The 12,450-nt window shown below is 32.0% G+C and overlaps 1 protein-coding gene across 2 annotated transcripts in view; it reads right to left on the bottom strand.

Annotated features, from left to right (window-relative positions):
- Positions 1–12,450, bottom strand: part of LOC114338513 (plexin-B) — a 462,796-nt gene that overhangs the window by 123,288 nt on the left and 327,058 nt on the right. The window contains exon 1 of one of the 2 annotated variants that reach the window (XM_050641508.1): positions 11,598–11,652. The exons of the other annotated variant lie outside the window; for it this stretch is intronic. The gene's annotated coding sequence lies outside the window, so the exon portion shown is untranslated. Of the gene's footprint in view, positions 1–11,597; positions 11,653–12,450 lie in introns of those variants that run through there. 2 annotated transcript variants of the gene reach the window in all.

The following is a 12,450-nucleotide window of genomic DNA, read 5'->3' as shown; positions in this document are numbered from 1 at the left end:
TAAGTTACAATGTTTTACCAAAAAACTGAAAAAAGAACCGATTAGTTTATTGAAATAGCCTTAAAATGAGTTGAAGTAAAATAGAATTGGAGCTTTGTTTATCAATAAACATTAACTATTCAAATTTATTTCTTACGTTTTAAGCTAACTACCTGAGGTACCGCTAAACCCTAAAAATGTCATCAAAACGACGATTTTGAAGCTCTTCCGACTGGATTAAAGAAGCTATTATCGATTCAAACAAAAGTTGTGTATTTTTAATTCTAAATTTCAACTATTTAATTAAAAATAAAGTGTTTCAGTTGAAAATTCAAAGTTGCTACACCCACCGCTTTCGCAGGCAGAATAAGAACCCTGCTATTGCATAAGTATATAGATTTTGAAAAACCATTCAAAAAGCATTCCAAAGTTTTTTCGATATGCCGTCTAGTTCTCGAGATATTTGACAATCGCCTTCCTGGACAGAGCCCTTAAATAATGTAAACATTCTTATTCAAGCTAGACGTAAGCCGAGTGAGAGAGCTGACCGTGAAATTCATTTGCGATGTTTCCAAATTTACCGGATCTCGGGTTGTCTGCAAAATATATATTTACCATATACACAACGGATCGCGCGCGCTGCCCTCTACAGCGGATTTAGTGGAACCACTGCAATATAAAATTCACCAAAAGGGGTGCAAAATGAGGTCCAGACAAAAATCGATTTCCTTGTACCCTAACCATTGTTACATCGAGATGTCACTATATACACGTGAATACAAGGTGAGATCCAAAATCGGATCTCGCCTTGCAAAACGGATCTCATCTTGTATAGCTTATGATACAAACGGATCTCGCCTTGATATGAAGACATATATATATATATATATATATATATATATATATATATATATATATATATATATATATATATAAAATGATGTTGGATAATCGAGTACAAATATAAAAATAAATAAGCAAAATCATTGGCTAATACTCGTAAAGTGAATGCGAATTTAGTTGGAAATATATAAAATGATGAAAGGTCATCATTCCATACATTTCTGTGCAATGATTTTAGTTATATTAGTTATATTAGTTACAAATATTAGCCAATGATTTTGCTTATTTATTTTTATATATATATATATATATATATATATATTTCTGAGGGCGAAACACATTTCTGAGAACTGGTGTTTGGATCTTTGATTCTATTCAGAAAAAATTTTCCCAACCCAAAATGGTGGATGTGTGAGATGTTCGTAAGGGGATTTCTCCACATTCTCTATTTCACTTGATTGATATATATATATATATATATATATATATATATATATATTGTTGTAGAATTGTTTTTTTTAAAGACATTCAAAAAAATTAAATTTATATCAAAGATCATAAGACCATAGTTTTTCATCACCCTGTATATGACCAAAATTGTATAGAATTTAATTTTGCTATTAAACAAGTGTTTCGGAAAAATGAAACCGATTAGTGATAATGATTTCGACGAAATGGACGGGACATTAACAAACAATTCGGTGATTAGAAAGTGGACAGAGCGTTGACGGGAACAATAACGTTTTTAAGACATTTCCGGGAAGGTTTTAATTTGGTAAACACATTGTATTAGTTTTTAGTTGTAAAAGTAGAAAGTAGAAAAGAACTAATTATGATATTTCTTGAAATTTGACAAATTGGAAAAGTTATGTGGAAGAATATTTGGTTTCTTAAGAAATAAATGGTTTGAGAGAGGTTGTTGTTGATTTGATGGAAAATATCGGGAGAAGGGATAATGAATGTTGGAATCTGGATTTGAGAGAGAAATAAGCGACACTGTGTAAAATGAACATCGATAGAAGGCAGTCGAGTTTTTAAAAAGTGTGTAATCAGTGTAGAGTGGTGTGATCAACCTTTGCGAGCAGAATCAAGTTGAAACCAAATTGTCGACCGGTTGAAGACTTAATTTTCCTGGTCCGAGGGAGATTCCTTTGTTTTGTCTAAAACGAGTAGCTGATTATTATCCTTTTGTGCACAAGATATCGAGCAAGGAAAACTGAGTAATAGAATTCGAGCAAGTCCTGTGTGTTTTTTCTTGGAAGCAGTTTTGACGTGAGGGACGTTTTCGCAACATCCAGAGAGTACGTGTTGGGAGAATCAAGGACGGCGCAATCCAGAAAACGAGGGAGTGAAGAACCAAAAAGGTTAATTAAATCATTTGTCGGAATGGAAAAAATTTGTTTATATCAAAACCATATTTGTTTATTTGTTTATTGAACATTTTTTTTTGAACGCAGTTAGTCATTTCGCATTTGAGAAATCAATTCAAAAGAAGAAAAGTAAAATTCATTAAATTTAGTATGAGTAAATAATAAATTAATTAAATAATTTTTTTGTCAAAACAAGGAGATATCAGAGTTAGAGTTTAATTTATTAAGTTAGAAAGTGTTGCAACAAAGTTAAATTTTAGTATTTTTTGAATCATATGTACACGGCTTATTTGATAAAAACAATAGATTACATTTATATGATTTTAAGTGTTTTCAATTTCCCTGTTTCCACCCTGGAAGAAGTAAGCAACTAGAAATACTAGAAGCCACAGATCACAGGTATTGTATCAAATACAAAATTAGCCCTGAGAATAAAACTGATTAGAAAATTTAATTTGAATTTAGTTTTGTTTTTACATAGGCAGTAAATAAAATAATTGAATAATCAATAAAATTAAGAATTTGCTAATCAATCTAAATAAATAGATAAAGTAGAGCATAACAATATATTCTACTTCTTTTGGCATCATAACTCTGGAATGGCCTGTCCCTGTCTGGCTATGTCCTTCCACTCGGATATCTCTTGTGTCCTTCTTCATTGTCTTATGTTCATGGTTTTCAGGTCTGGTTTTCTATCTTGTTCTGCGCCTTCCTATCGGCTTCCATTGTAATATTTTCTTTGTTGTCTTTTCATTGTCTTGTCTCTGCACATGTCCCAGCCATGGCAGTCTTTGACTTTTCACAAATCGTACAATATTAATATTATACCTTCATTCAATTCATTAACCTCGTTGTTTCTCCTGATTTTCCATGTGCTGTCTTCCTCTTGCACCGGGCCAAATACTTTTCTTATTATTTTTCTCTCGAATGTTCTGAGTTGGGCTTCATCCCTTTTCGTCATTACCCAGGTTTTACAACCATAGGTTACTCCGGGTCTAATTAATATTCTGTAGATAGTCATTTTGATTCTTTTGTCTAATAATTTCGATGTCATCAATATTTTATTAGCAAAGTACGTACGATTCCCGCTGAAAATATTTACTTGCATTAATTTCGCTACTTACGGAATTTTTCCGATTGATTTCTGTGCCCAGATATGTGAAGGCATCCACACGTTCAATAGTATAGTTGTTTATTGTGATCTAATTTTCATTGTCAGGTGTTCTTTCGACGGTCATATACTTAGCTTTTGCTTCGTTTATTTTAAGCCCCATTTTTCGTGCTTCAGGATCAATTTCTTTGAACGCTTCCATTAAAATCCACAAGGAAGAATTTCCTGTAGCTGGCTGTATACCATTAATTACAAAAATTGAAGAAAAATCTTCTGTGTAAAAGGTATATTTATTTAAAAAAAAAACAAAAAAGGGGTACAAATACAAAACAGAACGTTTTCGCTCTAAAGAGAGCGTGTCATCAGTGTTCTTTGCAAGATCTACGTGATAAGCCACCAAAAATACATGGGTTAAAACCCTTAAAATGTCGACTAAAAGTCTTACATTAAAATGTTATATGCTAAATCCTGACGATGGATGAAATTAATAAGGATACCATAAGGCACTATATGACTTTCCACGAAGCACGTGGGTTGTTGAGTCGAATTCTCTATGTGAAGACAGAGTATTTGTAGCCCTTTTTTGTTTTTTTTTTTTAATAAATATACCTTTTACACAGAAGATTTTTCTTCAATTTTTGCTTCCATTAGTATTGGCTTGTTTCTACCAATGATAGCTACATCGTCTGCATGTGCAGTAATTTGTACTGTCTTGGTGTTTATTTGGCCGGTTACATTTAAGTAAAAGTAATAGGGGAATAAAAGTTTTGATTCAAAATGCCTGCCAAGAAAAATAAAAGTGTCTCAGTGACGACATACATGAAACTGACTGGCAAACAATGTGTTGAACTTAAAAATTTGTTGCTATTTACTCATACATATAGTATTTTTAATGTATAAACAAAAAGTGACCTGTTAAAAGCTACCTGTGGATTGTTCCGCCGCTTTCTTAATAAAACAAGCAATTGAGTAATCTTCCTTCAGCAAGATTAATGCTGAATCTTTTGTTTTCTCTTTTGATGGTTTTCTTTATAATTTATATTTGGCGAATTCCATTGTACGCGATAAAAGAAAAAACATGCTTTTCTCAGAAATGTACATTAAGTAATATAAAGGGATGTTCCTTTCAACAGCGTATATTGATTAAACACAAAAATTTCGGCATTTTTAACAAAACACTTTCCCTATAAATAAGGATGCTGGAAAAAATTGATAACTGCGTTATTTTTCTTCCTATTTTAAACTGCAAAGAGCACTTTAAGAAAACTACAGGTGTGTCCTAGTAACTGAATGTAAATGATTTACTGTTCGTCTTTGCAATAGATCCCACATACAAAAATTATGAAAGGTTTAAAGGTGCAGTAATTTCTGCAGCAAACACATACATTCTTAAAGGCTATCATAAACAGTACATACCATGGCAATAATTTCTATTATTGTTCTATACTTTGTTTCACGTTAAGAATAGAACGTTACGCTTATGGAGATCAGTGTTGCTAAACCTCTCGGGCACGGGTGGCTACTCGACTGCCGATATACGATTCATTCTAATCAGTACGGCCTGGCATCGGTGCGCTTCTATTGTTCATAAGAAATACATAGGGCTATCTCCGCAATGTTCTATTCTAACGTGAAACGCTCTATAGTGCCGGGTGCATTAATGAAGGTTGGCTATAAACATTGCAAATTAGTCTCTATCTTCTGCTATTATTAAAAGTGTCGGTGTGTTTAAAACGGTCTAGTCGCGAATGCTTTTCAGCCAGGATAATATTTTTTGTCGTCTACCAGGACCCCTTTTTCTTTCGAGTTTACCCTTAATAAGCTTTGAAACTGTTATTCTTAGCTTATTTTGAATGCGTCGACTTTTGTTAACCCGGAAACAGTCGCGCTCTTTTCTGTCACGTAGTCGTTCGCGCGTTAGATTTTGTCTAACAATACGAATTAGACGCGAATTTACAACAAATCTTTATGTTATAGTATTTTTATTTGCTTGTAATGTTAGAAATATTATTTCTAACAATTATTAAAGCTAATTTTTTCTCACCAAAGCCATAAATTCCAAAAAAAGAAGAAAAAGAAAAAAGGAAAAAAAATAAACCCTTCCCATTACTAAACCCTTCCTCGAGACACTTACGAGTGGAAAGTTATCGTTCTCATCAAGTTATGTTAATTTTTCATCAAGTTATCACGAAAAAGGATAAAATGTTAGATTTTTTCTAACGGCGCGACTGCTCGCGGGTTAAATCTACCTCCAAACGAAAATCACAATAAAGATGCACTAGAAATAAACAAACCCAGACACGTTGAATGTTACGAGGAGCACTCCCAAATCATGATTTACAATGTTTATACATGTGCATTTTTATTGTGATTTTAGTATAGATCTTTTTAAAGTTTAAGTAAAACAGTTTTAATTATTTAATAATTATCGTATTTACTTAATATCCTTATCTTAAAATTACGGCAAAAAATAACGAAAATAAAATAAATGGTCTAACAATTAAATATTATTAACTATTCTGTTTTGTTTCAGGTAAGAATAAATTGGTTCTGTAAATAAAAGAAACAAAGATTCTGAAAAGTAAGTGTTACATTATAAAAACCCATTAAAACTGTAAACAAAGCAAATTAGGAAAAAAACAAGGAAAAATTATTTACCAGCAATTTTATTTCTGGAATCGAATTTTAATATTGCATATATGTATATTAGTAATATAGGTATGCAACGTCCGTAGAAAGTGTGCTACTTTGTTTATAAACAAATTAGAGGTCCAAAATATTCCTTTCCTGCTCAGTAACTGCGAAGATTTTAACTTTAACCCAAAAATACTCAAATAATAATTCACCATAATTCAACTCTACACAGCGATATTTTTTTTCGATTTCCTTAGACGAAATTTTTCCTCGAAAAATCCGGGTTTTCCCAACAAAATCTTTAATTTTCAACTAAAATTTTAGGGAAGTAATTATTTATTAATAATTAAATAGCTTGGTAAAACAAAGAATTTTTATAGTAGATTATATTTTCGGAAGCCGGCAACAATCTAACAAATAGTTTAGCAACAATTAAATTGTTAATTAAAAATTAACGGTAGCAATATTAGCCAAAATAACTATGATTTTCGTATAAAAAAAAGTCAGTATACGTATCTAACGTACTTTACAGAATTGAAATTAGACTATTTGAGCGGCTTCACGTGTGTTTTGGTGAAATCAGCTGCAGGAACTCGTACTTATCATTTCTACGTATGCGTCCAAATATGCTGTTTTTCTCCTTTTAATGGTGGTCAAAAGTTCTCTGTCTTTTCCCATTCTGAGTGTATAAAATCGGCTCAGCTCTAGTGTCGATCGCCGATAGTGAAACACCAAATTAAATTTGAAACTTTATTTCTCTAATTACACTCTATACCCGGGAGACCTTAAATGTCTACTTAATGACGCTGCTTTACTGACCGATTCGTTTGACGGTTGAATTGATAATCATTATGAGATTACATGTTGACTGTATGAGGTGACTCGAATCAATGTAGCACATTAAAGCTTACATTAAAAGCACATCTTGACTCGTTGAATTGACTCGAAAGAATGTAGTTAAAGCCACATCTTGACTCTTTGAATTGACTCGAAAGAATGTAGTTAAAGCCACATCTGGACTGGTTGATATGACTCGAAGCAATGATTCTAAATGTATACTCCTTTTTAGGGGCAAGATGAATTGGATCATAGCCCACGCGACCAACAAACAAAGGTTTTTATTTAGTCATCAATTTAATGTGCAACTGCCCAAAAATATTGTTTATACGATTTGCAATTAGTTAACGAAATTAGTAGCCCGCACATGTGTAAATATAATAACAAATTGCGTTCATGTGATATACGGGGTGATAAATATATACTGTTTAATATCGGATGTGAATGATGAATATTTGAGATTAAACACTGAGAAACACCATTTCGTTTATAACATGATTCGTCCATAGTATTTTCAAAATTCTCCTAACAATCCACATCTCAAAAGCTCCCAGCTTTCTCATTAGGTCAAAATTAACAGTCCAAGTTTCGGCACTATGAAGAAGAATAGACAAGGATATAATATTTTACCATCTGATATCGGATTTGCACATTCGAGTCTTTGTTTACTCAGAAATTTCCTCATCTTCAAAAGACTGCTCTTGATTGCTCTTTTTTTCTTATCGAATTTCTGATTTTGGATTTAGATCTTCCGTAATCCAGACTTCTAAGTAGATATTTCATCTTGTCCACTTGTTCAATATCTTTATCTTTTATCTGGATACTTGTTATGAGAAAGTTGTTGTTCTATAGTAAAGAAATATATTCACAGATGCCATCGTAAGCAGTACATATTAGGATGGAGTGATATATACTATATACTAGATTTAAGAAAATTGAATACGCAGATGGCTTCTTTTTTTTTCAAGTGTCATATCCGCGACGTAAGTTGGCAATCATTATAGCTAGTCGAACTTTAGAGACGGCTGCTCTGAAAAGTTCATTTGATGTACATCCGAACCATTCTCTCAGGTTGCGCAGCCACGATATTCTGCGTCTCCCTATGCTTCTATTTCCTTGAATCTTTCCCTGCATAATCAATTGGAGCAAGTTGTATCTCTATACACGTATAATATGTCCGAGATACCCAAATTTTCTTGTTTTGATTGTATACAAGATTTCCATTTCTTTCCATATGTTCATAAATTTTGTCTTCTTGACGTTCATTTTTATACCCTATTCTTTTCCATACTCCGCTATTCTGTTCTGGTCACCAGTATATAAAGATCTTCAATATTTTCGGCTAAGATGACAGCGTCATTCGTATATCTAATTAGTCCAGGGTAATAAGGTTTTTCCCATGACACTCGAGCAGCCAGGGTACTGAAGCGTTTTTTCGACAGGTAATAACTATAAGAGCAAATTGTAACTATTTCCTGCGTAGGATCTGCCGGCCATTTTTACTTATAAACAATTAAGTGTCAAAAAATGACATTTTCCCTTTTTTTTCAAATCAATGGAAAACAGTGAAACTTGTGGTTTTTTTAGTACAAATATTTTTGAGATTATGGAAAAAGCTTTAAAATAACGTATTACAAAGTTTGATATACTCATTTATTGTTAATATAATTGCGAAAAAAGGTCGGAATTGCAAAAAAAATTATTTTCGCAATATTTATTGGAAAAATTAGTGTACAGCTTTGAAAATTTTGTCATATAACGGTTCGTTGGTGCTTAATATGTGATAAAAATTTCAAAGCGATTGATTCAATTGTTTAAATTTTATTCAAATTATTTATACCAGAGAGCATTTTTTTTGCAATAACATAAGTCAGAAAAAAAATGACGTTAGAACAATTCCACAGGTGTCAAATGAAAGAGCATGAGCTATATTTTCAACTTGGTTTAAAAAAAGCGAATAAAAAATGTATTTATTAGTAATAAATAATTATGCAAAAGTATCGTAAATCTTTCCTTATAAACTTTTTATTTTGTTATATAAGAAATTATATATATTTATTACAATGTCTTATCAATTATGATATAAATAACATTACTTGGTAGTTATGCACTTAAAATAGGGTAAAAAAGTTAATTTTTTTGGAAAAAGTTATTCAAAAAGTTTATAAGGAAAGATTTACGATACTTTTGCATAATTATTTATTACTAATAAATGCATTTTTATTCTCTTTTTTAAACCAAGTTGAAAGTATAGCTCACGCTCTTCGATTTGACACCTGTGGTATGGTTCTAACGTCATTTTTTTCTGACTTATGTTATTGCAAAAAAAATGCTCTGAGTTAAACAATTCGAATAAAATTTAAACAATTAAATGAATTGCTTTGAGATTTTTATCGCATATTAAGCACCAAAGAACCCTCATTTGACAAAAATTTCAAACCTGTACACTAATTTTTACAACAGTTATTGCAAAAATATTTTTTTTTGCAATTCCGACCTTTTCTCGCAATTATATTAGCAATAAATGAGTATATCAAACTTTGTAATATGTCATTTTAAAGCTTTTTCCATAATCTCAAAGATATTTGTACTAAAAAATCATGTTTCACTGTTTTCCATTGATTTGAAAAAAAAAAGGAAAATGTCATTTTTTGACAGTTAATTGTTTATAAATAAAAATGGCCGCCAGATCCTACGCAGGAAATACTTACAATTTGTTCCTATATGTATTACTTGTCGAAAAACCGCTTCAGTACCCTGGCTGCTGAAGTGTCACGAACAGGGTATATTTTTGTCTTATTACCCTGGCCTAAATGTTGTACATGGGGACTCTATTTACCTTTATTCCAGTCGTTTCACCGTCAAGATCTGTTCCGAGTAGGCATTAAAAAGAATTGGCTACAATACGCACCCCTGTCTCACATTATTATAAGTGGCTCGACAATTCGTTGTGGATCTTGGCCTGCTCACAAACAAGTCGCCACTCCTGTCGATTCCTGGCAACTTCCCTCCATCTTCTGACCCCTAGAATCTTTAGGTCTTGTTCCACATCATTAATGCATCTTCTTCGTGGTCGTCCTCTACTTCTTGTACCCCTATCTCACCCCACGTCTATTTTCAATTTCCTTTGACAGCTGTTCTTTAAAATTGCCCCAATGACTCAATATAACCTAATATAATATTAATAAGAATGTTTTCCTATAGTCCTGTCGGCTTTTCGTAACATTTTCTTAGTTGGAATGGTTAATGTTCTGTAGTTGACAGTATAAACAACACTCCCTTAGTTCTGAAACTTATATGGTATTAAGTCGAAAGTTTCTATTTCAAAAAGACAGCAATTTATAAATGAGCTCATGTTTGTTTGAAGAGTGCACTCCAACTTATATACACCGAATATGTTTTTACTTTAAAACTAGCTCAATTATACATTATTAGTCTATTTTATACAGCTAGGAGATATTTGTTTATAATTAGGCGAAATTTGTTGTCTTTTAATTTACTGATATGATTACAATGATAAAATTATTTTAGTTTCTTTTGGGTAACTATTAACGCAAAAACTATCGCAAAATAACATTCTATATTTTATTATCTCTTTTATTTAGATGCCTCATTTTCCGTACCTTTTAATTAAGGGGGGTATGGTTTGAAATCAACAAATCAAGCACATTACAATTCAAAGAATATTTAAGAAAAAATTCAATCCAAAATATTGAAAAAATTGGTGACAAATTTTGGCAGGCAACTAAAAAAAATGGATTTTGCGGTGGACATCAGAACTCGTCACTGGATCATACGAAACAAATAATTCAAATTCAAAACAACGTCGAGTTTTTTATTTTTAATGATTTTTGAATTTTTGGTATCACTCAAAAGTCAAAAATGCGAAATTTTTGGTAAAATTTTTGTGAAGATCAACAGATTTATTATTGTTGAACAAAAAATAAGCACAAAACGAAAAATATCTCGACGTGGTTACCACATGAAATGTCTAAAGAAACTACGCAAAATTGCAGGTAGATCGGCCAAGTAGTTTTTCAGTTACAATTGTCCACCACATTAAAGCTTTGACAACTGCATCTCCATCTTCTTATTTGTCTGCCAAATCGTAAAGTGATGAACATTGGAATATGTTTTTTGAATCGCGGAGTAATCTACAAAAGAGAAAGCGAACAGTTGTTTAACGTTTCTCACTACGCTCAAGCGTGCTGGCTCGAAGCCGCGGTAAAGCGGGTTGAAGGTAGGGAGGGATACTCAACACTCTGTAGCACTGGTAATTTTACTGCGATCAATCTGAAATTTTCAGAGAGTATTCTTGAACGTATGCAATTTTATTTGAAATAATAAAAAAAAAATATTTCAAACCGTACCCCCCCCCCCCCCTTAACGTCAAATAAAAATTTCAAACTTCAATTGAGGCTTTTTCCCAAATAAAATAATAAAGTACCTTTTAGGTTTTTATTCTTCAGTTAGTAGTGTACACAACAAGGAGAAGGAATATGTCTATGGAAAATGAAAAAAAGCACAAAAGGAAAGCATACATAGAAATAATAAAAATTGGTACATGAAATATGTTAGAAGTACTTATGAGAAAGGAACTTTAAGAAACTTGGATAAAATAATGCTAAATATTCAATAGATGTAATAAACGAAACAACTGGGAAATAAAATAATAAAAATAGGAAAGAGTATCCTATTCAAGAGAGGGGGGATCAAGAGATGGTGTCTCAGAAAGTCGTCAAGGGTATAGTCACCAAAATGTGACTTACAGTGATGGAAAAATCAAATAAATACTAAGTTAATAGTTATAACATAATACTCACAAATTCTCAATGTATGTAAAGACAATAGCATACAGCAGCATACCTGTAACAAAAAACTGTATAAACAATTAGAAAATAAAGAGACAATAATGTAATAATTTCTAAAATATTCCAACTTCTCGAACATATTATTGAGACATAAAAAGGTGATTTGTCCACGGGTTATGGTAATTTTTTTTTATTGGTAATGGCGCTTCGATTGCAATTTTTGTCTTAAAAACAATGTGAGGAAACATTACATGAGAATATTTTTTTCATACAATATAAGTTTTTTTTTGGACATTTTTAATTACGAATAGATAACTCAGAAAGAATTGGGATATTAACAAACAACTTCATATGAAGTTGTTTGCTTAAAATTTGATTATCTATCGATATCTGAGGTTGTTTTGATGTTTTAAATCTATATCCCTGCGAAGGGATGGCATTCAGTCCAGGGAAAAATACATATCGGCACTGTAATACTGTGACTGTAACTTTTGTTACTTATTTTTCAAGTCCTGTCAAAGTTTCAAGTAAAATAATATTTTAATTCAAAAACGAATAACCATTTTCAATTTCGTTGCAACACGAAACTACAGCCGCATCATTATTCCAGTTCAATCAGAGAGTGCAGCAAGCACCTCCACCGGTTTCGAAACTTATTAGTCTCGCATCAGGAGGCACATATGCTGCTCTCTCTGACCCAACCAGGACAAACCCCGGCGTGCAGTCACGGATTGTAACGAACGAAATGGCAGGGATGCCCTAGCGGCAACTGCTATCAAAAAACCAAAAAAATATTTTAATTATCATCTAAAATTACAATCTACATCTAAAAATACAGATTCGACTAAATTTTTGTAATTCTATT

Source organism: Diabrotica virgifera, chromosome 10 (assembly GCF_917563875.1).
Source record: "Diabrotica virgifera virgifera chromosome 10, PGI_DIABVI_V3a".
NCBI classification, from domain to species: Eukaryota; Metazoa; Arthropoda; class Insecta; order Coleoptera; family Chrysomelidae; genus Diabrotica; species Diabrotica virgifera.
The sequence above is the reverse complement of the archived record's forward strand: the minus strand, read 5'-3'. Positions and strand labels throughout refer to the sequence as shown.